This window comes from Canis lupus, chromosome 6 (assembly GCF_048164855.1).
Source record: "Canis lupus baileyi chromosome 6, mCanLup2.hap1, whole genome shotgun sequence".
In the NCBI taxonomy this organism is placed as follows: domain Eukaryota; kingdom Metazoa; phylum Chordata; class Mammalia; order Carnivora; family Canidae; genus Canis; species Canis lupus.
The window spans coordinates 47,283,835-47,307,148 of NC_132843.1; the positions used below are offsets into that span (position 1 = coordinate 47,283,835).

Here is a 23,314-nt window from a genome sequence, read left to right on the forward strand (position 1 = left end):
TGAGAAATACTGCTGAGAAAAGAAAAGGACTAAGTTCTGCTTCAGGGGAAATATCTGGCATCTTATTATATTAAGCAATCAAGTCCTATCCAAGAAGATAATCTCATTGCTCACAGACTTTAGGTCAGGTTGTGGGACTGAAGGGAAATGGCCATTTTGAATGATCCATATCCAGCCAGCAGAGTGGCTCAGAGTCCCATCTGGGGGGTCAGGAGTGAAGGGAATATAAGATTAAGTGCACTTCCATAGCTGAGAAATCCTGAGATGAATTTGTAAGGTGTGCTGTGAACGGTCAATATATTTTAAATTCAAGAGCCTCCCTGTCATGGTTATGGTCACAGTTACTGTTTAGACCTCAGGGTTGCTTTAGGCAGAAGCAATTTCATACCTAAGCCACACTGATTTTAAGTGAAATATTGGAAACCATTGTTGAAATTGCATAGAGGTCATCAGCCAGCAAGTGAGGTTCGAATGCCTATCACTCTTCTCAAGCTGAAGTCTCTCTAATGTTCTTATTTGCAAATCCATTTGGCCCAGAAAGTACATGCACAGTTAGTCAAAGATCACCTCCTTGTATTCATCTGAGGTCTTCCTTTATGAAATGGCTTCCAATTCATTCACTGAGAAACAAAGTGGATTCAAAGATTATGTCAGTAGGCACAAAAAATTTTAAATAAGTGCCAGCTGCAAAAAATCATTATTCTTTGGTTGAGAATTTCTGTTCCTCTTGCCTCTCCCCCTCATTCTATTTGTTCTAGACCTGGGTTCAAATGCTGGCTCCATGGGCCACAATCTCTCTGAAGCACCACTGAGTCTGAAATTTTAGCCTTGGCTTTCTCACTTGAAAATTTTTTTGGTGGGGGGCAGTATTTATGTCTGCCTCAGAGGGTGATGAGAACAGAGGGACAGAGAGTGCTGTTAGTGGTTCTGCTGTCATTCAGTGCATCCCTGCGGCTGTGTCCTGTCTCCTGGAGAGAATGTGAGGTGACATTCCTCTAGTGCAGTAGTTCAATATACAATGAAAATATCAGCACTCTTTTCCCAATGAAATCATAGGTGAATGACCAGAATTTGTGATGCAGGATGTAGAAGGCGCTGGCCCTGAGGAGGCAGGGGGTGTTGGCAGGAGGAATATGATCCCAACCTGCGCTGCCCCTCAGGAGCACTTAGGCCTCTTTGGAATAGTTCTAGCAACTCATGTCTGAAAATTAAATGGTAATTTTGGGGCAGAAGCCAACCACTTTTGGAAGTAAGGGGGCTCTGGCAGCTGAGCCAGCAGCTCCTGGGCCTGCTCACACAGAATTCAATCCTGCTTTGCCTGGGGCTGGCTCCTGGAGGGTCCAGAGAAGCTGTCCAGCCTTCTATTGTGTCTGGTCTGCAGAGCCCGAAGGAAGCCTGGCCCTCTGTAGGAGACTGAGTTTATGCAATGGTGGGTCTGACCTCAGAGTGATGACTTGGGGCCCAAGCAGAGTGGCCAAGATTGCTACTGGTCTGAACCACATCTCTTTCATACATTTCCTATCTTTCTTCATCCATTTATTCAACAGAAACTTATTATCCAGCAGTAAATATTATTAGATACTAAGCCAGGAGCTGGAGAGTTAAGATGAATAAGACTCTGTCTCTGTACTCTGGGGGTTCTCAGGTTATTAGGATGAATTAGATGCATGGCAATAAACACAGTACATCCAATGAATGCTGCAAATGGCATGTTCAGAGTGATGGTTCAAGTCTTCAAGTCTCAACTTTTGATATGGGCAAACACAGACTCAGAGACTTTATTATTAGTGTGTCTATAGTATTTTGTGCTCACTCTCCTTTTTTCTTGTCACTTATATTCTCCTTCTCTCAGATCATGATTCCAAATTTGGGAAGAGGGTAGACTAAAAAGGGACCTTTCTGCAAAATTTTTCTTGGGAATGAAGACTTGCTTTCCTCTTGGAGTCTGGTTGTAGTGCTTACTAGCATTTATTGACTGTTTATTACCCATTGGGCTCTTGCTAAGTCTTTTGGATATATTATGTTGTTTAATTTTTTTGAATCTACATGATAACACCACAACAAAGACACTTTTTATGAATAAGGAAAGGTGAGATTCAAAGTAATCAAGAGATTTTTCCCTCCCCCCAAACCAGTAATATGGTAGAATTTGAGCTCAGGTTTGTCAGACCCCAAATCCTAAGTCTTGTGATAGTTTTATGTGTCAACTCAACTGGACTAAGGGATGCTCAGGTCATACATCATTTCTGGGTGTGTCTGTAATATTTCTGGAAAATATTAGCATTTGATTTAGTAGGTTGAGTAAAGAGATCCACCCTAATCAATGTGGGTGGGCACCACTGAGGGCCTCAACTGAACAAAAAGATGAAGGAAGAGCAAATTTTCTCTTTCTTCTTGAGCTGGGACATCTATCTTTTCCTGCCCTTGGAGATTGGAGTGCATGGTTCTCTTTCAATTGTAGTTTATTTACCCCTTCATTGCACTCTCCTATTCCAGCCTATTCCCCTTCTTGGAGAAACTGTTCTAGTAACAGCAAAGAATGTGTGCCTGGGCACAGCTGATGGGACCAGGGATGGACACCTGGGGTAGATGCCCTTGTCTGGCAAGTGGGGATTGGGAGATGGTGGGGATTGAGCTGGAAGGTTGGCTGACTTTAATGATTAGACTGCCATTTTGTAGGAACTTTGACAGGCCCAGAAATGGATGAGTGAAGAGAGAAATTAATCTGCAGAAAGAAAAGGATAGAGCAAGACGGTGGGTGGCAGAGTAAGAGGACTCTAGGCCTGCCTTGTCCCATGAATCCAACTAAATAACTAACAAATAATCCTAAATACTTAGAAATTGACCCTAAGGCTGATAGAACAAACTCCATAGGGACACCTGGGTGGCTCAGTGGTTGAGTGTCTGCCTTCGGCTCACGGTGTGATCCCAGTCCGGGGATTGAGTACCACATTGGGCTCCCTGTGAGAGCCTGCTTCTTCCTCTGTCTATGTCTCTGTCTTTATCTGTATCTCTCATGAATAAATAAATAAAATCTTTTTTTTTTAAAGAACAAACTTCACAGTGAAAGGGGGGAGAGGAAGACACCTTGAAAAAGGTAAGAAATGTGGAGACATAGTTTAAGGGAGAAACAAATCCCAGCTGCTGCAGAGGGGAAGGAGCTATGGTTGTTGAGAAGGCTGAGAGAGAAAAGAGCACACAGGAGAATACACAAGAACATTTCCCCATAGCCACTGGCTTGGAAAACAAGAGGAGCTGAATTTCATGAGTTCTTGCAATGAGAGAGTAGTACTTAAAGCCTGGATTTTTTTTTTTTTGAAATTTTTTTAAATTAAAGATTATTTATTTATTTATTTGAGACAGAGTGTTAGAGAGCAAGCACAAACGGGGGGAAGGGCAGAGGTAGAGGGAGAAACAAGTTCTCGGCACAACGTGAGAACAAGAGAGCACAACGTGAGGCTTGATCCTATAACCCTGGGATCATGACCTGAGCTGAAAGTAGTTGCTTAACTGACTGAGCCACCCAGGCATCTCTAAAGCCTGGAATTTTATTTTATTTTATTTATTATTTATTTTTTTTTCATTTTTTTAGAAAGATTTTTTGTTTATTTATTCATGAGACACACACACACACACACAGAGATTGAGAGAGAGAGAGAGAGAGGCAGAGACACAGGCAGAGGGAGAAGCAGGCTCCATGCAGGGAGCTTGACATGGGACTTGATCCCAGGTCCCCAGGATCATACCCTGGGCTGAAGGCAGCACTAAACCACTGAGCCCCCCGGGCTGCCCTAAAGCCTGGAATTTTAAAGGTCATAGGGTTTGGCTGGGATAGAGCCCTGAGGATACTGAAATGTACTCTAGGAAAGAAGGCAGACAAATAACCTTGGGGTGGGGGTGGGGGCAAATGGGATGAAAGCAGTGACCTGAGCAGTGCCTGGTGCACAGAGTGGGGAGATTATTTGCTCTTCTTGGAGCCTGTCCCTGAGAGGCAGTGTTCATGGAGACATCTCTTTGGGAACAAAGGAGCTGACCAGAACTATTTCCTTCCCCTGTCCCACAGCATAAATACAGAGCCAACTTGAGAAGTAGTCCAATAACCACACTGTTGCCTAATTTACTTACACTAAGCCCACCCCTGTGCACTCTGGTGGAACTGCCCTTTTCAGTCATGTTTGCCTCAGTTCCAGTGTGGCAGGTCCCTCCTCCAGAAGACCAGCACAAACCCCTGCCCACACCAAGTCTCCTAACCAGAGGGTTTTGCAGGGCCTCAGTTCCAGTGGAAGTGGTGACAGATCTCATCTCACAAGCATATGTTAAAAATCACCACATTCACGCCAGGGATGAAGCACTGCCCACAGCAGACAAGGAGAACTTTGGAACATGGCTCGTCTAAAGGAGAGAGTAATCAGAACATAATAGCAGAGCATATGCAGCACACATTGGAGACTCTCCCTGAAGCATGAGGCCCCGGGAACTATGAGACCTCTTCTTGAGGCCATTACTCAAGGCCATTACTTTCAGGAGGAGGAGACATAACTGGCTTTCCTAACTTAGATAAGAAGGCAGAGACCTAAACAAAATGAGAAGACAGAGGAATTTATCCCAAATGAAAGAACAAGATAAGGCTATGACCAGAGATCTAAGAAAACCAGATATAAGTAACATGCCTGATGGAGAATTTAAAGCAATGATCATAAGGATTCTCACTATACTTGAGAAAAGGTTGGAAGACATCAGTGAGGCACCACAAAGATAAAAAGCTTAAAAAAGAATCAATCATAGATGAAGAGTGCAGAAAGACAAGATTAGAAACACCTCTGATGGAATGAACAGCAGGCTGGAAGAAGCAAAGGAATGAATTAACGACCTAGAAGACAAAGTAATGGGAAGCAATGAAGCTGAACAAAAGAGAGAAAGAAGAATTATGCAAAATGAGAATAGATTTAGGGAATTTAGGACTCCATTAGATGTAATAACATTTGTATTATAGGAATCCCAGAAGAAGAAGAAGAAGAGAGAAAGGGGGCAGAAAATTTATTTAAAGAAATAACAACTGAAAACTTCCCTAATCTGGGGAAGGAAACAGATATCCAGATCCAGGAGACACAAAGAACTCCCATCAAAATAAACAAAAACAGGCCAACAGCAAAATATATTGTAATCAAATTACAGTAATAAGAAAAAATCTTAAAAGCAGTAAGACAATCTCAGGTGGTTCACCTGAGACTCCCTGAGCATTGACCCAGTCCCTTGCACAGTCCCATTTCTGCACCGGCAAGATTAAAGAAACCATTATGAACCAGGAGAAACTTGCTAAACTACAAGCACAGGTGCACATTGGTGGGAAAGGAACTGCTCACCAAAAGAAGAAGACGGTTCATAGAATGGCTACAGCATATGATAAAAAACAAACAAACAAACAAAACGAAACAAAACAAAATGAAACAAAACAAAACAAAACAAAACAAAAAAACCTTTCAGTTCTCCTTAAAGAAGTTAGGGGTAAGCAATATCCTTGGTAATGAAGAGGTGAATATGTTCACAAATATCCATGATCCGCTTTAACAGCCTTAAAGTTCAGACATCTCTGGCATCAAACACTTTCACCACTCTAGGCCACACTGAGAAAAGAAGCCAACAGAAATGCTACCCAGTGTCTTAAAGTAATGTGGTACAGATAGTCATACTAGTTCTAGAAGCCTGGCTGAAGCTCTGTCCACACAATCTGTGGATGGAAGAGCACCCTTTTGCTACCAGAGAGGATGATGATGAAGTTCCATATCTTGTGGAAAATTTTGATGAAGCTTCCAAGAATGAAGTAAACTGAATCGAGTCAACTAAAGAAGGTAAAACTTGAAGGGAAGTTCCTGGGAGTTGCTATTTTATAGTGGTTGCTTTTAAAAATTTTGTTCATGGATCTGATAAAAGCTAGATCTCTAATATTTTAAAGCCCAAGCTCCTTGGACATTGCAATTCTTTTCAGTGCAATTCTTTTGCTTAGACACAATTCATTCTTTGCAGCTAATTAAGCTGAGGAAGGCTGGGAATAAAGTTTGAAACAAGGTTAATGAAGTTCTTTGCCTAGTATACAGTTTTATTTTTTATTACATTGACACTGATTTGTACATAGAAAGTAAAGATGTTTATAGAAAGCTAATCATGTTTATAGAAAGCATGTAATATGGCTAGTAATCTGATAAAATTGATTAAAGATTTTAAATGGAAGTGTAATGTAAAAAAAGTTGGTATAAGTTCTCATGTTTTTAAACTTTTCCCCAGCAGTTAAAAAAACAAAAACAAAACCAAAAAAACCCCCCAAAAAACAGCAAGACAAAAGAAGTCAGTAATGTACAGGGCAAACCACATAAGGCTGGTAGGAGACTTTTTAACAGAAACTCGGCAAGCCAGAAGAGGGTGGCATGATATATCCAAAGTGCTGAATGGGAAAATCTGCAGCCGAGAATACTCTTATCCAGAAAGGCTAAAATTCAGAATAGAAAGAGATGAAGAGCTTCCCAGTCAACAAAAACTAAAGAAGTTCATGACCACTATACTTGCAGGGCTGACAACTTGAACAGACCAATACCCAGCAAAGAAGTTGAATCAGTAATAAAAAAATTTTCTCTGGCCCAATGAGTGGAGTTTGATAGTAATTCTTGCTACAAGTAGAAAAAAAAAAAATTCCCAACACACCAGAGTCCTGGACCAGATGGCTTCCAAGGTGAATTCTACCAAAATTTAAAGAAGAGCTAATGCCTATTCTTTGCAAACTATTTCAAAAAATAGAAAAAGGAGAACTTCCAAATTCATTCTATGAAGCCAGCATTACCTTGATACTAAAACCATATAAAGACAACACAATAAAAGAACTACAGTATCTATGATGAACACAGATGCAAAAATCCTCAACAAAATACTAGCAAAACAAATGAAATAATACATTAAAAAAGTCATTCACCATAATCAAATGGGATTTACTCCTGGGTTGCAAGGTTGGTTTAATATTCATAATTCAATCAACATGACACAGCCAATCAATAAAAGATAAGAACCATATGATCCTTTCAATAGATGAAGAAAAAACATTTGACAAAGTATAGCATCCATTCATGGTAAACACTCTGAACAAATAGGTTTAGAGGGAACATGTCTCAATATAATAAAGGCTATATATGAAAGGCCCACAGCTAGCATCATACTCAATGGGGAAAAACTGAGAACTTTTCCTCTATGGTCAGGAATAAGACAAAGATGTCCACTCTCACTACTTTTATTCAACATAGTACTGGAAGTTCTAGCCACAGCAGTCAGACAACACAAATAAATAAAAGGCATCAAAATTGACAAGTAAGAAATAAAACTTTCAATTTGTAGATGACATGATACTCTATATAGAAAACCTGAGGGCACCTGGGTGACTGAGTTGGTTAAGAATCTGCGTTTGGCTCAGGTCATGATCCCAGGGCCCTAAGATTGAGCCCTGCATCGGGTTCCCTGCTCAGTGGGGAGTCTCCTTTCCTTCTCCCTCTGCCCTTCCCCCCCACTCATACACACACTCTCTCTCTCAAATAAATAAATAAAATCTTTAAAAAAAAGAAGGAAAAAGAAAACCTGCAAGACTCCACCAAAAAGCTGCTAGAACTGACAAGCAAATTCAGTAAATTTGCAAGATACAGAATTGATGTACAGAAATCTGTTGCATTTCTATACATCAATAATGAAGCAGCAGAGAGAGAAATTAAGGAATCAGTCCCATTTACAAATGCATCAAAAACAATAAGATACCTAGGAATAAACCTAACCAAACAGGTGAAAACCTATACTCTGAAAACTATGAAACATTGATGAAAGGGATCGAAGACTATACAAAGAAATGGAAAGATATTCCATGCTTATGGGATGGAAGAACAAATATCATTAAAATATCCATACTATCCAAAGCAATCTCACATTTAATGCAATTCTTATCAAAATACCAACAGTATTTTTCACAGAGCTAGAACAAACAATTCTAACATTTATATGGAACCATGAAAGACTCTGAATAGACAAAGCAACCTTGAGAAAGAAAAGCAAAGTTGGAGGCATCACACTTCTGGACTTCAATTATATGACAAAGTTCCAGGAATCAAAACAGTATAGTATTTGCACAAAAATAGACATATAGATCAATGGAACAGAATAGAAAACCCAGAAATGAACCCACAATTATATAGTCAACTAGTCTTCGACAAAGCAGAAAAGGATATCCAATGGGAAATAGTCCCTTCAACAAATGGTGTTGGGAAAACTGGACAGTCACATGCAAAAGAATGAAACTGGATCACTTTCTTATACCATACACAAAAATAAATAAAAAATGGATTAAAGAACTAAATGTAAGACCTGAAACCATGTAAATCCCAGAAGAGAACAAAAGAGTAACCTCTTTGACATCAGCCATAGCAACTTCTTTCTAGATATATCTCCTGAAGCAAGGGAAACCAAAGCAAAAATAAACAGTTGGGACTGCATCAAAATAAAAAAAACTTCTGCATAGCAAAGGAAACAATCAATAAAACTAAAAAGCAACCTATAAAGTAGAAGATATTTGCAGATGGCATATTGGATAAAGGATTAGTATCCAAAATACATGAAGAACTTATAAAACTCAACACCCCAAGAATGAATAATCCAATTAAGAAATGAGCAGAGGAAAACAAAACAAAACAAAACAAAAACTAAATAAACAAAAAAATAAAAAATAAAAAAAAGAAATGGGCAGAGGACATGAATAGACATTTTTTCCCAAAGAAGACATACAGATGGCCAACTGACACATGAAAAGATGTTCAACATCCCTGGTCATCAGGGAAATGCAAATCAAAACTATAATGAGATATCACCTCACACCTGTCAGAATGGCTAAAATCAGTCACACCAGAAACAACAGATTTTGGAAAGGTTGTGGATAAAGGGGAATCCTCTTGCACTGTTGATGGGAATGCAGCTAGTGCAGCCGCTCCAGAGAGCAGTAGGGGTTCTTCTCAAAAAGTTAAAAATAGAACTGCCCTAGGAACCAACAATGGAACTGCTAGGTATCTACCCAAAGAATACAAAAATATCGAGGAATACAGGTACCCTGATGGTTATAGCAGCATTGTCTCTAATAGTCAAATTATGGAAATCACAAGTACGATGAAGGGATAAAGAAGATGTTACACACACACACACACACACACACACAGATACACACAATGGAATATTACTCAGCCATAAATAAGGATGAAATATAGCCATTTGTGGGATCCCTGGGTGGCGCAGTGGTTTAGCGCCTGCCTTTGGCCCAGGGCGCGATCCTGGAGACCCGGGATCGAATCCCACGTCAGGCTCCCGGTGCATGGAGTCTGCTTCTCCCTCTGCCTGTGTCTCTGCCTCTCTCTCTCTCTCTGTGACTATCATAAATAAATAAAAATTAAAAAAAAAAAATTAAAAAAAAAAAAAAAAAAAAAGAAATATAGCCATTTGTGATGACTTGCATGGAGCTAGAGTATTATGCTAATTCAGAGAAAGACAAATGGTATGATTGGAATGAAATCTTGCAGGACATCTGGGTGGCTCAGGGGTTGAACATCTGTCTTCCTTTGGCTCAGGTCATGATCCTGGGGTCCTGGGATCAAGTTCCACATCAGGCTCCCCACCGGGAGCCTGCTTTTCCCTCCACCTATGTCTCTGCTTCTCTGTGTCTCTCATGAATAAATTTTAAAAAATGAAATCTTGCCATTTGTAATGATATAGATGGAACTAGAGTATTATGCTAAGCTAAATAAGTCATTCAGAGAAAGACAAATGCTATGATTTCACTCATTTGTGGAATTTAAGAAACAGAACAAATGAGCAAAGAGGAAAAAGAGAGACACAAACCAAGAACACTCTTAACCCTAGAGAACAAACTGACAGCAGAGGGGAGGTGGGGGGGGGGGATGGGTCAAATAGATGATGGGGATTAAGGAGTGCACCTGTTGTGATGAGGGGCAGGTGATGTAGGGAAGTATTGAATCACTGTATTGTACACCTGAAACCAATATAACATTGTATATTAACTCACTGAAATTTAAATAAAAACAAGAAAAAAAGAAAGAAAAGAATGAGTAATGAAGCACAGAAAGTAGCAGAGATAAGAGATTTTTTTTGTTTTTTTTTTAATATATACTGAATATCTTTTACTGGCTTTTTAAAAAATTTTTTTATTTATTTATGATAGTCACACACAGAGAGAGAGAGAGAGAGGCAGAGACATAGGCAGAGGGAGAAGCAGGCTCCATGCACTGGGAGCCCGAAGTGGGATTCGATCCCGGGTCTCCAGGATTGTGCCCTGGGCCAAAGGCAGGCACCAAACTGCTGTGCCACCCAGGGATCCTGAGATAAGAGATTTAAAGACCCAGGTGGTGAGATGGAGGGAGAAGCTGCGTGGTGACACCTTGGATTCTAAACACGTTCTATAAGAGCTCTGTACCCATTCTACAGATCTCTCCTTGAGCTGCTTTGAGTGGGTTTTTGGTTTTTGAATGGTCTCTGAATGAGACATTGGGTTCTGCTCTGGTTTGATCCCCAAACTCAAATGAATAGTGTCCTCAGAAATAGTCACATGTGTATGAATCTAGGCCACATGGCTTCTGGATTAGGAGCCACTCTTCATGTGACTGAGGCTCCACTGGCTGTAAGAAAAAGTGTCTTTAAGGTTACCTTAAATAATGACTATTTTAAAAAATAAAAATAAAAAAATAATGAATATTTTTTAAAGGATGCATATAACACATAGAAATATGGAAGGCAGTAATTTTAGCCATCTGGTGCAGGCTAGAGGAATTTTGAGACACAATTTTTAAGACAAATCACTATTTGAAAGGATATCTCCCTCTCTATACCAGGAAGGGAATGATAACTACATTTCTAGGAACTCTTATCAATGGAGAAAGCAAAGGCCTAAATCTACATAAAAACCTGACTCTCTCACTGTACTTTGCCTAGAAACCTTCCATAACCAGCTCCTCCTCCTCCCCAACATTTGTCTTTAGCTGAAAATGGTTTTTAAAGTGGTGGCTTGGGCCACTTGAGGGAGTTACTCAGTTTTCCTTGGTCTCTCCCTTGTAAACTGGAAGTATACATGTTATTTAACTTTTTTTTGTTTTGTTTTGTTTTTCTCCTGTTAACCTGTCTTTCATTATTGGGGGGTGGGGGGAGGGAGGTCTCAGTCAGGAACCTAGAAGGGTAGAGGGAAAACTTTTTCCTCTCCTGCATGATTTACTATAAAGGGAGCCCAGACTCTGCAAAGTTACATGTTATTTATTTATTTATTTTTTGTCTGGTAGAGGTGCAAATGATTTCTTTCCTGTGTAAAGATTTGATTGGCTTATAGGACATCAACCAATTTTAGTTCCAAATTATCACATTTATTTCAACGTGCCATTCCTAACAGTCAATCTAAGTCTTTGGCCTCCAAATTCTACATGAAAATAGCTTTACCATTTTCTGATTCTCTAGTTTATGAAATAAGTCTTTGATACACATTTACTATGTGCTTATATAATAACATGTTTAATTTTTTTTGAAAATTATATTTGGACAACTCAACCAAATAGGCTGGGGAAAATCTTTTGAGACTTGTTAGACCAGCTACCTGGTTAGAAGTAACAGGGCAGAGCCAGGTTATTCTTTATCCTGGTTGACTTGAGGTTTATTCCCAGATCTGAGTATCCTGGTCTGGGGTCAGATTGGGAGTGGGGTGAGCTCTATGGCTGGGATACCCACATGGTGAGAAAAAATAGGGCCCATAGTAGGACAAAGCAGGAAGGATGATAGTGAAGACAAGAGATTAAGCTTCTCATTAAATTGGGAAAACAGACAAATGTATTGCTGGATAAACAGAAAACCTTCACACAATGAGCAGAGACAAACTGGGAACATCCCTTGTCTGGAGAGCTCTGACTAGGTGCCAATACTCCTATCTGTACTAGTGTTCAGAACTTTACTTACTAGTAGTAATAATTTTACATGTACTCTAAGTCTATAATTTGCTCCACCTTTTAAAAAACTTTTTATTTAAATTCTGGTTAGTTGAACAGCCTGGGTGGTTCAGGAGTTTAGCACCTGCCTTCCACCCAGGGCACGATCCTGGGGACCCGGGATTGAGTCCCTCATCGGGCTCTCTGCATGGAGCCTGCTTCTCCTTCTGTCTATGTCTCTGCCACTCTCTCGGTGTCTCTCATGAATAAATAACATCTTTAAAAAAAATTCTAGTTAGTTAACATACAGTATAATACTAGCTTCAGGTGTAAGATATAGTGATTCAGCACTTTCATACAACACCTGGTGCTCATAAGTGCACTCCCTTTTTTTTTTTTTTTTTTTGAGAGAGAGAGACAGAGAGAGTGAGCGCTCTTGTGCATCTGGGGGAGGGGCAGAGGGAGAGGGAGAGAATCTTAAGCAGGCTCTATGCCCAGGGCAGAGCCCCTGGTAAGGCTTGATCTCATCACCCTGATATCATGGTCTGAGCCAAAATCAAGAGTTGGATGCCCAACCCACTGAGTCACGCAGATGCCCCATGACAAGTGCACTTCTTAATCCCCATCACCTCTTTCACTCCCACCCCCTCAACTCCCCTCTGGTGACCAGCAGTTTGCTCTACAGTTAAGAGCTCCTATGTTTTGATTGCCTACTAGTGCTAGCAGCTTTATGTATAGTACTGCTGATCTTCACCATGGCCCTGGCAATTGGTGATATGAAGGACCAGAGGACTTGAAGAAAGTCAGTGACACACCCATGTTTTTGCACAGTTAGAATTTTATAGAAAGGACTTAAACCTAAGTTGATCTAATTCCACAGTCCATGTGCTCACCCCTGCCTCTCCTCTTCTTATTCCCTCTCTCCCTCCTTCCCTAACATTACTGAGGACCTACCAGGTGCCCGGCACTGTGCTACTGTGCTAGGCTCTTGGGAGATAGTGGGAAACAAAGTCCTTGCTCTCAGGGAGTTTACAACACAGAAAATAATAATAATAATAATAATAATAATAATAATAATAATAATAATATAAAATCTCCTGTGATGGCACATTTCTTTGTTTTCTGCCATGAACAGTGCTTTTATCCCATGCTACATCCCCCACCCTCGCGTGGAGCTTATACTGTGGCCCGGAGAATCGGGAGCACTTCAGAGAAACACCTGCAGTCTCTTTGTGTGGGGGCCTTTGGTAGAGAGAAGCAGTCGCAGCGAAGCAGCGGGGTGCGGGCAGCCAAAGGCTGAAGCACCCCTTTGGAAGGCGGGGTGTGGGCTGTGTGGAGGGAGGTGGCGGGGCAGAGTCACGCTCACCTGCCCGCTCCTCCCTCACCGAGCAGCCTCAGAGTACCAACTGCAGATTCTCGAAAGTTTCATCCCCTCTGAGGGGTCAGGAGCAATCCTAGCATGATCAGTAGCTGAGTTAAAATTCATGCTAAGAAAGCATTTCTATTAAGTCAGGATCTCAGCGGAGGGAGCATGACAGTGATTAAAACAGGCGTCAAACCTGAATAATTAGCCCGCTCTGCAGAGCTGCTGCACCTGTTCACAGGACTTCCGGTTGCAATGCATCACCATAAACAACAGAGAGACCATAACATCTCAGAAAAGATAGGTTTCCAGAAACTTTTGGAACACTGACACTTTGGAGGCTGTGCCGGGAAAGCACTGCTTTTTTTTTTTTTCCTTCTTTAAGGTTGTTGACTTAAAAACAAAATTTTTTTTGGTTTATTGTTACATTAATGGGTTCTCTAAATAGCAACTTTGTATTTTAATCGCTTCCAGGAATTCCTCCTGATTCCGAGTGTGAAGGTGGAGAGGCCAGGGATTGCTAACCCAAGGCTGGTGCATTCGGGTGGAAGGCTGTGTGCGGACAGCCTTGGGCTCAGGGTCCTCTTTCCTCATGGACTCAGGTCCCCAGTGATGTCACCTAACTCAGCTCTTCTTCCTTGTGTGGGGTTGGTGGGGCCCTCACAGTAGATGCTGATGAGGCCATGGTCACTGATTCAATGAGGCCAGTTACCAAGGGGCGCATAGCCCCTGGCAGCACTGCTAGCCCTGGCTCTGTGTATTCTCAAACTTGCCTGCACGTTGGAATCACCAGGAGAGAACTAAAAAACCCAGATGACCAGGCTGCATCCCAGACCAATGAACTCAGAATGTCATGGGGCCAGGGGTCAGTAATTTTAAACAGGATTCCAAAGCTCAGACAAGTTTGGAGAACCACTGTCCTGAGGATCATGAAAGTGAGGTGGTCTCACAAGCCCATGAACACAGAGGAAAACACAGCCCAAGGGGTCACGAGTGCACAAGGTGTGTGTGCCTTTGTTTCTGTACAGTGAACACAAGCCTCACGCAGGACGGGCAAATAGCATGGTGTTCTCAGTGGATAGAGAACTCATGTGGCATAGCATGAGGCAGCCGTGTTCCAAGCCAAGCTCTTATTCCCATTTTACAGAGGAAATTGAGGCACAGAGGTTAGGCAAAAACCCCCAGGGCATCCAACTGGAAGGGGCATTACCGGTGTGCATGGCACGGAGGCGTCTATGCCATCCCTAGAGCAGAGGGGAGACCAGCACAAATTTCACTCTGGCTCTGTAAATGGGTAGCCCTTAGAATGAACAGAGTAGAGCTTTTGCACCAAATTTCCATTTCAAAGAACTAACTTCCAACCTTAAATCCAGTTGCATTGGTTCTCACAGCTCTGGAGCTGACCCATGTTAGTTGCAAACCCTCCGTCTGATGGGCAGAGCCTTCCCTCCATCTGTTGACTCTGATGGTTATTGATGGTTTGGCATGAGACACATGGAGCCACCCAAGCCATGGTAACGCTTTAGAAAGTTACCACGTGTGCTGTGGCTGAACCCAGCGCTCACTGAGCCATTGTGAAGAGTAAATCAGCTGTTGAACCCTGAGAAGGGCTCTTCCCATTTAGCCAAGAAGGGTGCCCTGGGGATGGAGAGAAAGGGGAGGACAGAGGGTGGCACACAGGTTGTGTTGGGGAGTGGGATGTGTCTCCTAGGGCTGATGGTGGTGGGACAGTGTGGGGCTCTTCACGAGACCCACTAGTGCTGAAGTGTAGTAGTTCAAGAGTGCTGACTAGGGCATGGCTCCCTCAGGCAGAGGAAGGAAGCACCAGGCCATGCCCTGACCCCTGGAGTGGGTTAGGGACAGACAGCATGTTTCTTCTAGGGATCGTACTATGGATGGGTGAACATGGATGTGATAGTGGGAGTTAGGTGGGGAAGGAACACAGCTCCACACAACTGCCTTACTCAGCATGTCCCACTTCCTCAGGCAAATAAGACCATAAGGACAAACCAACAAGAAGGCTGTTCATGTGTTGGTCTGTCCCAACATGCTTTGATTCTGGAATGGCCTCTCCTACCCTCTTAGCTGCAATCACCCTCAATCCCACCTCTGCAAAAACTACTCCAGCAGCGAGTCTTCCGTGACTTCCCACTGCATAGAGTGTTGTTCAGAGCCTTCACTCAACTCCAAACTCCTCTCCAATTCAATCTTTCCCTACCTTTCTGGTCTTCTTCTCTTTCTCCTTCTCATTCTCCTTCTTTTTGTGATGTGGAACTCGATCTCAGGACTCTAGGATCACGACTTGAGCCAAAGGCAGATGCTCGACCACTGAGTTACCCAGGTGCCTCCCTTTGTCATCTTATTTCCACTCACCCACCTTGGGCTTCTGCAGGTTGGGTCTAATTGCCATTTCCTGAAAATGCTCTGAAGTGTCCCCGTTCCAGGTCTCTGTCTCTGAGGAGATGGATTCTGGGACTATTTATGGGTACTGGTCTTTTTGATTTGCTCCTGAAACTGTCCTTACAATTTTTGTGCATGTATGTATTTTCATTGGATTCTCAAAAGGGTGTTCACCCATCAGACATCCATACCAGAACAATTAAATCAGAACTGCTGGGGGTAGTATATTCTCTCGGGCAGCCCGGGTGGAGAACCATCGTTGTACAAGAAACAGTGGGCTTGGAATATAAGTGACCTTGGTTTTTCTTCTCTTGGCCACAGGACCTTAGAGAAATCATGCTGAGCCTCATGTGCTGAGGGAGATAATAATGGTAAATCCTTTCACAGTTGTTACAAGGATTAAAAGTGTGTAAAAGTGCTTTGCAAACTGTGAAGTGTTAGCATTTGCCACCTGTCTTATCAGTGTGAAGAGACACTGATAAGGGAGTGGGAGAAATATTTTGAGTGAAACAGAAGTCAGAAAGTCACATCTATCAGAGTTAAATATTAGATACTATGTACTTTCCAGGTCTGCCGCTGCTGGGACTGAGTAAATTGTCATAACCTTCCTGAAAGGCAATTTCCCAATGTATATAAGATGTGTAAAAAATATCCAGGCTCTTTGACCCCAAGATAACATTTCTAGGGATTTCTCTTAAGGATTTAATTAAGGACATGAACTAAGATTATAGTAGTACAAAATTGGAAACAATCTAAATTTGTAACAATAAGGGATTGTCTAATGATAAATGAGGTATTATTTAAACATTAGCATTCTTTTGCATTTAAATATTTCACATGGAAAGAGACTTATAGTAAATAGTATAAAAGGCAGTGCATAAAAATGATATGTATAATATGTTCGCCCTTATTTTTATTTTATTTATGTATTTATTTTTAGAGACAGAGACCAAGCATGCAAGTGGAAGTGAGAGGCAGAGGGAGAGGAAGAGAGAGAGAATCTTGAGCAGGTGAAGCCAGACTTGGGGCTGGATGTCATGACCCTGAGATCATGACCTAACCCAAAAATTAAGAGTCAGAGGCTTAACTGACTGAGTGAGCCATCTGGGCTCCCTTGCACTTATTTCTAAAGACACCTAAAAGACTTGCACTAAAACAGTGACAGTAGTTAATTGCAGGTGATGAAATTTTGGAAAATATAATTTTTTTCTTATGTTGACTCTGTATTACTTTTAAACATAGTTTTAATTTAAAAAGAAAATTTAGGTAAGTCTATTAGAAGTGCCAGTGTTGTTGAGGGCCGAGGTGGCTTGCAATCTTCCTGAGAGCGCCATCCGTTTCTCTTGTGCCAGGGGAAGAGACCAGAGCAGAAATGGGGCTCCTCCTGGCGCCAGGGGCTGACTCAGAGAGATAAAAGGATTATCTCCGTTTCTCCCAATGGCTGGCCATCTGGCCCACTGAACTCTCCATTTTCAGCTGGACCAGGATTTTTTGAACAAAACGACTTGCTGAAACCCACCATGAGCACATCCTGCCTTCTGGTGTGGTCAGGTGGAGCAGCCCCTTGCCAGCTGAGTCCTGCCAGAACTGGGTCCTCTCACTGATCACCATCCTCTGCACCCCTTCTCTTTCTCACGGAGCTGGAGGAGGTCTGCCCTCTGCTGAATTCGAAATGATTACAAGGTGTGGAGTTAGGCATAATGCAGACCAGGGCCCAGGTCTAGGCTGACCAGTTAGCTGTGTGGCCTGATGATGGACATGCTCCAGGTTTTGGTTTCCTAATCTCTAGTTGCCAAACTCGTCAGTCGATTAGAATAGCTCAGATTGACCTAAGAACATTTGTGGACTTGGAAGTGTTCATATGGAACTTTTTTTAAAAAAGATTTTATTTATTTGAGAGAGAAAGAGAGAGAGAGAAATTGAGAGAGAGAGAGAGAGAGAGAGAGAGAGAGAACACATGAGTAGGGGGTGGGCAGGAGAGGGAGAAGCAGACTCCACCCTGAGCAGGGAGCCCAATGTGAAGCTCCAGCCCACGACTTGAGGATCATGACCTGAGTGGAAGGCACCCCTTCCTTCATATGGCATTTCTGACCAGACCTTGTTTTCTGCTTCTCTGAACTACTTTGTGGTGTTTCAACTCTAGAATCGTTGCTCATGACCTGCAGGCTCACCATGCACACAAGTCACCAGCTGAGCTGCTATGGCCGCACTTGTCTCCCTGCAGTCCTGTGCTAAGCTCTGGCCTAGGGTTCTTCTCTCTTATGTGGCTCTTCCCACTGCTCTACCTCGGGACTGGAAACCGGAGCGTTGGTCCGGGGTTGCTGGGAATCTGTGCTGTCATTACATTCTCCGTGGGTTCTCCTGCATATGAAGTTTGATCACCACCGATCCAGAGCTTGAATACAGAGCATAGGCCTCTCAGATGCTGTCTGCCTCTTTGCTTCCTTAGCTGACCTGGACTCACTTACTGGACCCTGTTCATTTCTAGGTCTTAAATATTTCTCATGCACTCCCTTGTATTATTAATACACTTTTACTTACAGATGAACAGAACCCAGTCCCAAATGATTTAAGCAAAAAGAGAATTTATTGTAAAAGTTCAGGAATATACTGCTTTCAGGCATGGCTTGATCTAGGCACACACTCTATTATTAGGAGGCAGTCTTCCTCTGCCTCTTCACTTACTGTGTTGGCTCCATTTTTCAAAAACATTGACTCTGTGGTAACAGAATGGCTGCAGGGGCTTCAGATCTCATACCTTCTCAGATTCCAGTCCGGTAGAAAATTCAAGTCCAGAATTCCCATCAAAGTCTTATAGACTCTGGCTTTGATGGGGTTACCTGTGCATCCCTGAGTCTGTCACAGAGCTCAGAAGGACAAGTACCTCTGATTTACCAGAGTGTGGTGGTGATCAATTCTTAAAAGCATACAGACTGAGGTGTTTGTAGCACATTCCCGGATGAAAGTTGCGGGTTTTTCCCAAAAGTAGAGTATGTGAGTGTTAAGTGATTCTAGGGAGTGAATGTCCATTTATCTCTTTTGTGAAGGCTGTCTGGACTCTTCAAGACTGTTGTGACTGAGGCCAGGAGGGCTTTGTGTTAGGTTGTGACCCTGTGGGTCAGCTCCTGCCTGGGACGGGCACCCAGCTCCTGCGGTCCCACTCTGGCCATATCCGCCCTGCCCTCTGAGTGTCCAGCCCCCTGAGTGTCCAGCTTTTTCAATAGGCTCAGCGTCCTCCAACTAGGTAGTCGAAAGATTCACTATATTACCCGTATCCAGACCCAGAAGCACAACACATTTCTTTTGAGATCCAGAGTGGTAGATGAGCAGCTGCATTCAGACAAAATGAAGGGTGAAGAAACCTCTTTTATTAAAAGCCTTTCCTTCCATCAGAGGTGATTTCACTCAAACTCTTAAAAGCTCAGGATAATTCACCCCCCACCAGGCTGCACTCAAAGGGAATGGCTGGTGGGCCTGAGTTGATTGCAAGATAAGAGACTGCATTTTGTCCCCGGGGGAGAAGCCGGGGTTGGGAGTCCACTCCCCACCCTGCTGGTTAGACTTAATGAAAAGGAGTGAGCAAAGAAGGAGCCTTGGCCAGGGACTGACTGCCTTTGTTCTCTGGGCCACATGCTGGAGCTGGAACAGCCCCAGCAGCCAGTGCCGCTCTGGGTTCAGGAGGGGATTCCAGCAGGAGTCATATTGTCTGCCTTTCAGCGTATGAGAGATTAGCTGCTCACCTTCTCTCACCTTTGCGCTGAGATGAATGTCCACGGAGAGCATGGATGAGGATGGATATTCCCAACAGGGCAAATGTAATGAGACTAGATGCCAAAAACAAAAACAAAAACAAAAAACAAAAAAACAAAACAAAAAACCCCCCCAAAACCCAAAATACCCAAAAAAACAAAAAACTCTGAAACCCTAATTAGATGCCAAGCCCTGACTAATGATCAGATTCATACATGTGAACCGCCAGGAGTCAGGGCTGCAGTGGTCCTGCCGGGTCTCCCCTGTGGGGTCTAGGTGGAGCTTGTGCCAGGAGTGGGAGCTGCACTGATGCAGTTTTGGAATATAGGTGAGGTCCAGGGCCGACAACCAAGAAAGAATTCTTGAGAGGTCTTTGGTGCAAAATGGTGGTTTTATTAAAGCCTTGGGACGGGTGGCTGATTATATACCCGAGGAGTTGGGGGAGGTTAAGGAAAAGGGAGGTTTCTAATGATTTTCATATGCTAAGGAGGATCTACAAGATACTGGAGGCCTTGCCATTGTCAAGTTAAAGATTGTTTTCCATCTAGCAAGGCATTAACATTAAGACAATTGGAAGTTTCCTAAGAAATGTCACATAGATCCCACCCTGGGCAGAGGTGGGGCTGTGGAATATCAACTGTAATTTGACCTCAGCTAGCCCTCCAGTTCCTCATCCGCACTACAGACTCCATGGCTGTTCTAGAACCTCCTTACATTCAACAGCTGTGGAGTCTGCACTCTGGAATTTGCTTTCCATGTGTCCAAGGAAGAAGGTCTGTGGATGCCTGAAATTGTTTCACGTAACCCATGTGCTAGAATGACAGGAAGAGGACAAAATATGGATGCTTCCCCTATACTTTAAGATCCAAAGGGATTGTCACCAGTGGTTGACTGCTGTTCTACCTTCACTCCAGATGGGGGGAATCTTTCAACATCCAGCGGAGCTTGCCCAGGGATTTCTAGAATGACAGCAGAACAGTGGGAGAGTGTTCTTTCAGCTCTGGATTCTGGGAATTTCCCAGTTTTCTCTGTGTGAGAGAACCCAGCCCCATTTGAAGGCCTAATTCAGCAGAGCCAGAAGCATGGAGAGAGGAGGGGTGAGGATAGAGGAACATGGTTCTGGCTAGCCTCCCTTGATCCCACATTGGGGTTGATCTCACATGGTGCCCAAGGGACGACCAGCAGTGGCCCTTCATAGCGTCCAGGTCTTGGGTGCAGGGCCACAGATTTGCTTCATACTGAAAGGTCTAAAGCTGTTGAAACATATTAGAACATCCTCAGTATCCTACGGGGCTGCCTTTGGTCTTCTTGCCAGAGAACTAATGTCGGTTGTGAGCAAAAGGGCCACATCTGAGGTAGAGAAATAAGATTTTTAAAATAGTGTTTCCAGGAGTGTCTTGGCATCTTACAGAAAGCAGCACATCAAAGTATTGATTCAATCACGTCAAGTGCATTAGCAGAGGATGCCTATCAGACTCAGACATCCGAATGTCTGCTCCAGTGAAAAAAGCACACATAAGGAGCATAGGCTAAACTTTGCATCCTTGTATGAGCACAGTGCATGACGTGGCTGTCAGGGTTGGTTTCTGCTTGTTTTTACTTTTGGTTGGATGACAAGATGAGCAAGAGCTTGACATTCGTGTTTACTCTCAGTCCTGACCAACACTGCCTGTTTGGGAAATAATTTGTTTCCTTGAACTCATTGTAAGGCTTTGTTTTTAACCAATAGGATCAAATGGATTTTATAAAACAAACTGAATGAATTCCAACGAGGCCAGAACCCAAGAACATTTCCATAAGTGTCAGGTCGTTGCTGGTGTGTCCTCTCAACTGAGGTACAAAATGTGCAGGCTACCCCCAGGAACCTTGCTTGTTCCAAGAGCTCAGAAATGAGGAGTGCTTCCGCTGGAGTGTAAGTGGCTTAGAGCATCAAAAGTACACATAGAGATTGACATCGAAGTAATTAACTCAGCCACCAAGATGTTTGACTTCCATCATGCAAAATAGTCATCTGCACTGAGTCTTCGCATTTGAGGTCATCAGCACAGCCTTTGCTGAGTTTTCTTATATAATCTTAATGAATTCCAAGTCCTGTGACTTTGAAATATCTGGGGGATATTTGACCACTTGGGGACTGACGATGTGGTCTGAGAGAGCAGAGCCTCCTCTCAGGAAGATCTACTGATTCTGCTCCATGAAAGAAGTCTGCGAGGGAAGAGAGGACATATTTCCATTTGTTGCCTACAGATTTATTTGCTTGTATTGCTTTGGGAAATGGGATGACTGTGTGTGTCTGCATTATGGTTGATGGAATAAAGCATCATTCCATATCATACCTGTGAAATAAATCACTTCTGAACCTACATAAAAATAATAAAGTGGGTCAGTTCCCTCTGGGAATGTTCTCCCGTCCCTGGAATCCAGCTTCCATTAACATATAGAAATGATGCCTGACATTGCTTTATAGTTATGTGCCTATCAACACCGAATTTATTAATGCACCCCTCATGCTTTCTTAAGTTCCATAAGGTGATGAAAACAGTTTCAACGGTAATCCTATATATCCATCCGGACATATCTCAAACAAAACAAAACAAAACAAAACTCTTTCTGCTGAACGGTAAACTGTTTCACGAGGTAGAGGCTGTTTGGAAGGGCCTCTGTGGTATGAGGGCGTGATGATCAGGGATGGATTGGCCAGGTTGGTGGTACCTGTGAAACCCAGCTCCGGTTACTCTGGAGTGGTCCTGGCTGCTGAGTTAGTTCTTGCCTGTCCACTTCTACCACTGTTTTATGACTTTGAGATGACTCTTTTTCCCAAATCCTCTGTCCCAAATTGTGAAAAAATAAGATAGCCGTTGCCAACTTGAAACTGAAGGGAATGGCTGTGTTAGTATCCATTGTGTACCAACCATGTGGTTGGCACCTGGAATGTTTTCCCTCTTACTGTCCTCCTGGCAACTCCCTCGAGACTGAGCCTGTCACTTTTTGTGCTTTGCAGTTAATGGAGTGAGCAATTGAGAGGGTGGGGTCCTTGTCCCCAAGCACAGGGTCAAGATGAGTGCAGCAGAGTACCTGAACCTGGGCTCTGTGCCAGGAAGGCTGCCATCTGCCTCTCTCCGGAGAAGTTGCTTACCTGTGCCTGGGACCTTTGGAGGCACAGGACCAAGGATGCTTCATGGGTTATGTTGCTATGTCACCTTTCCATAGCACCCTCAAAAGGCAATTTCATTCATTAAAAAACAAACAAACCACTGAAATCGAGCCATCAAATCTTTCCCATCAGTTACACAGAGTCTTGGTTGCCCTACACACTGTTGTTGAGCAGAGAACTTTCCAAAGCCCTTGTGGTTTACTGTGGTCAACTCTTTCCAGCTGAGAAAGCTTTCCGAGGCCCATCATAGCCCTTCCTGATAACTGAAACACAGTGATAAGATGGTAGAAAATATTCAAGGAGGAAGCATTACCCCAAGGCCTTCTACACAGATTTCTGACCCAAGGAAGATTTCTAATTCAGTTCATGGAGCAAGAGTGCGTACCTGGCCCATTCCTGGCACCACCACTGGGCAGCAGGAGGACTTTCAGGAAGTGATTTCACTTCCATAAGCATCGGTTTCCTCATCTAAAAAATAAGGATAATATTAGTAACTACCTCTCACTGTTCTTTTTTTAAGGATTGCTTTTTAAACTAATCTCTAGACTGACATGGAGCTCAAACTCACAACCTGGAGATCAAGAGTTGCACGCTCAACCAACTGAGCCAGCAGGCACCCCCTACCTCTCACTGTTCTTATGGGGAAATATGCAGAGAAGT

At 42.9% G+C, this 23,314-nt stretch overlaps 1 long non-coding RNA gene across 2 annotated transcripts in view; it reads left to right on the forward strand.

The window, feature by feature from the left end:
• Positions 1-23,314, forward strand: part of LOC140634715 (uncharacterized) — a 43,203-nt gene that overhangs the window by 18,804 nt on the left and 1,085 nt on the right. The window lies entirely within an intron of this gene.